This window comes from Vicia villosa, unplaced genomic scaffold (assembly GCF_029867415.1).
Source record: "Vicia villosa cultivar HV-30 ecotype Madison, WI unplaced genomic scaffold, Vvil1.0 ctg.001413F_1_1, whole genome shotgun sequence".
Taxonomy (NCBI): domain Eukaryota; kingdom Viridiplantae; phylum Streptophyta; class Magnoliopsida; order Fabales; family Fabaceae; genus Vicia; species Vicia villosa.
This window is the reverse complement of record NW_026705608.1, coordinates 332,424-336,345: the sequence shown is the minus strand read 5'-3', so window position 1 is coordinate 336,345 and position 3,922 is coordinate 332,424. Positions and strand designations below refer to the sequence as shown.

General features: G+C 35.6%; 1 pseudogene; it reads right to left on the bottom strand.

Moving 5' to 3' along the window:
- Positions 1-905: 905 nt before the first annotated feature.
- LOC131635035 (protein STRUBBELIG-RECEPTOR FAMILY 8-like) lies at positions 906-3,375 on the bottom strand (annotated as a pseudogene).
- Positions 3,376-3,922: the final 547 nt, after the last annotated feature.

Genomic DNA, 3,922 nt, shown 5'->3' with positions numbered 1-3,922 from the left:
GACGGTCAGGTGCCATATCCAGATTATACTTGTATTGTTTCATGAATGCATCAGCTAAATCTTGGAAGTTTTGAACACAACCCTTTTCCAAACTCATGTACCACTTCAACGAAGCTCCACTTAAACTGTCTTGAAAGCAATGAACGAGCAAATTCTGGTTGTTGGTGTAAGCAGTCATCTTTCTGTAGTACATGGTCAAATGACTCCTTGGACAAGTATGCCCCTTGTACTTCTCAAACTCGGGAACTTTGAACTTGGACGGCATGACAAGATTTGAAACAAGACCCATATTATCAGCACACTAAAGAAATTGCTTCCTTCCATGGCTCTTAGCCTCTTTTCCAATGCCTGATATTGCTCACGGACTTCTTCAACTTCACCACAATCTCCTTGACTAACACTTCGAGAACCAACAGAACGGTAATCATAGAGAGGATTGTCATAGCGAACTGGAACAACTTGAGCAGTAGTATGAACAACAGGTGGATGTTCAGAAAAGACCGGAGGTTAGAATATTTTCCTCGAAGTTTGACCCACCATAGAAGCATTGACATATGTTGGAGAGAAATTCTCAGGTAACCCAAATTCTGGCCAAGTAGAAGGTGGCTTCTAAACCTGTAAAGGATCAACAACAGCAGTGGAGACTTCGGAAATAACAGTCCTCTGAGGGGGATCAGTCCTAGCCATCAACACTTGCATCATCTCGGTAAGCTTAATCATGCCTGCACTACGCCAAATAAGCTATTTAATAGCATTTTTTTTGTTTTTGATAGCACTTAAAAGCGCTATTAACCGCGCCGCTATTGTAAACGTTTTTTGTTTAATAGCACTTTAAAAGTGCTATTAAAGTATTATTTTTTAATAGCGTTTTTCTTTAAGTGCTATTGAAGTAGTTATTTGCGCATTTTTTGATTTGACTTTGATACCACTTTTAAACTAAGCGCTATTATAGGACACATGTCTGATAGCACTTTCAAACAAAACGCTAATATATGTTACATGTTTAATAGCACTTTCAATGAAAGCGCTAATATATGGCCCATGTTTGATAGCGTTTTTTCTTAAAAGTGCTATTATAGGATAATTGATTAATAGCACTCTTTACAAAACGCTATTGTAGTACATCTTTTAAAAATAAAAAAATTTGTACGCAAAATCATTCTTTTGGTGTGCAAATTTGTAGATGCATGCATTCCAACTAAGAGCACTTCAATCCAAATCCCAAAGCAAATAGTCATATTCTCTAAAACTAACCCAAACATAAGTGATGCTAAGGGAAGTAAGGGTGAAATAATAACATGCTAACAAGAATTTACCACAATAGTACATAACTTGTAACGTAATGAAAGAGTCTCCAACAGGATTAATTTTCTGCACCAATGAGTAGAACATCTATGATATCCTATCTTTTTATTTCTTAGGTACATCACAACTTTCAACTAGTATCAGTGACTATGATGTATTCCCTTCTCTTGGTAGGCATATGTTTCAACTAGTATCAAAATAAATAGATATGTAATGAAGGCTGGAATTGGATAGGAACAAGTTTACACCATTCTGCACAAAATTTACAAAATGGATATAAGAAGTCATCCAGAAAAGAAAGATTATATAATCAAAGGCAAATAATAAAGTAATTGGCTTGAAGATTAATTTCAGTTGCGCATTATGATACACTCACCTATCAAGTGGCTTCCAACCAGTTAAAAGTTCAAGCATAACAACACCAAAACTGTAAACATTGCGTTTTACAGTGTATACTCCTGATAATGCAAACTCAGGAGCGCTATAACCGAATGACCCAACAATTTGAGTTGAAACTTAACGTAAATTACTTTGCTTATGTAGTGCGTTAAGAAAAGATACTAATATTATCATGTACAGAAATGCATGAAAGAAAATGAAACATCTTTCACCAACCTGTCGCTCGTTGTTTGGTGTCGGAGCAGCTAAGCCATAGTCTGAAAGGTGAGGTTTGAGCTCTTCGTCGAGTAATATATTTGCTAATTTGAAATTTCTATGTACAACTGAGGGCAAGCAAATTTTGTGCAAGTACCTGATAAACAATACATATAAGTGTTTATCTTATAATTGCTTATGTATTTGCTATTGGTTATGATACATACTCTAAGGCCCGGGTTGTGTCAAGAGCTAAGCGCACACGGGCATTCCAAGGTAAAGCTTTACTGCTATCTTCAGCAAAATGTAGCATGTCATGCAAATTTCCATTTCCAATATGTTCATAAATTAGAAGCCGTTGGTCATGTTCTGCACAATATCCAGCCAGTGTGACAACGTTTGGATGCCGCAAGCGTGACATATTAGAAATAGCTTCAAGAAAATTATATTCCTGATGTAAGGACAGTGTCGACACTCAATCTTCTTAACGACCATTTTCTAAACAAAAGGAAAACTCAGAACTATTAGAATATTTTCCCATACATAATGAAGGTGTTAACAAATGCAAAATTAAAAGGTTACCTTCCCATTTGGGAATTCAGCCCGGTAACAGAAGCACGTTTCACAAATTCACATGAGTGTAAATGGAACAGTTCCCAAAGAAAAAAAATCTTGAATTATGATAGTACTACAGAAAATAAATAAACACTTAAACTTTTCATATAAATATTTTATAACTTAAGACATGAGTTGCCTACTAGTTAGTTACACCATGCAACCATATCACTGGTCACAATATCAGTGTCTATCCAAAAAGTTAAACAAGTGGAATATTTTTACTCAAACCATTAGAGAAAATAATACCTAGGAAAAAGTGCTTCTACCATAAGTCTTTTCTATTTGCTAAGGTTATATTTAAAGAAACATCAAAACACTAAAAAAAGTTTACTTGCACCCTTGATCAACTTTTTGTCAGTAAATTGAATCATAGTAAGAAGACACCAAGAGTAAGAGGGAGCTCTTGGATATTGCATCTCCAAAATGAACAAACCATTGAGCATTAGTAGAATTGTTAACCCGCTGAGGTTGTAGTCCATCCAATTTTTGGTGGTGCTGCCCCTTATCAACCACGAAAGGAGCATAGTCGAAACTCTTCCCCATAGCTGCAATGACTTTACTTGGAGGCGCAGGAAGAAGTGAAATGAGCACCATGGTTACTTCGTGCATGGTAGGCCTCTCAGAAGGGTTCTTTTTCGTGCATAGCAAAGCAAGTTGAAAAGTCTTCTTGACATGAGCCAAATCAACGCAGGTAACAAATACCCCAGGATCCACGGCTTCCGTGACAGTGTTATTATCAGCCTTCGACAATATCTGAATGCACAATCAATAATCAGTTAATATATTCCACTTTATGAATTGATGTATAAATGATGAACCTGAAAGACTACAGTCAATAGAGTCGACAAAATAATACATATTCGGTACGAAATACAAAACAGTACAATATGAACTCTTAGTAGGAATACTAAGAAAAGGAAATAAATGACGGGGAAATGAACTACGGAAACGGTAAGAAATCTTACACGGTATCAAGACGGGAATGATTAACAAAAAAGTCGCTGATTGACAGAGAGAGCACGTTATGGCTCACATTCCTGAAAAAAACATATAAATGGTTATTATTAGACAATTTTACCATAACTGAAATTATACTCTATAGCACACAATTGGTAAGTTACTTCCAAGTGCATGCTCTCCTGTTTCAAATATTCGCATATCCAGAACCTAGAAATACAACTTTAACATTTCCATTTAGATAAACGCTTATCATACAAGTACTTATACATAAGCTTATCTTATTTGTTTACCTCACCACAATCTTCATAAATATAGTCCAATCCTTTGTAATAAGGTGGGTGTCCAACATAAAGATACTGAAACATTAGCCTTGTACATGTTATGTTAGTATTCCTCACTATAAATGAAGCTAAATGAATAATCATGTTCTTACATTGATGCTACT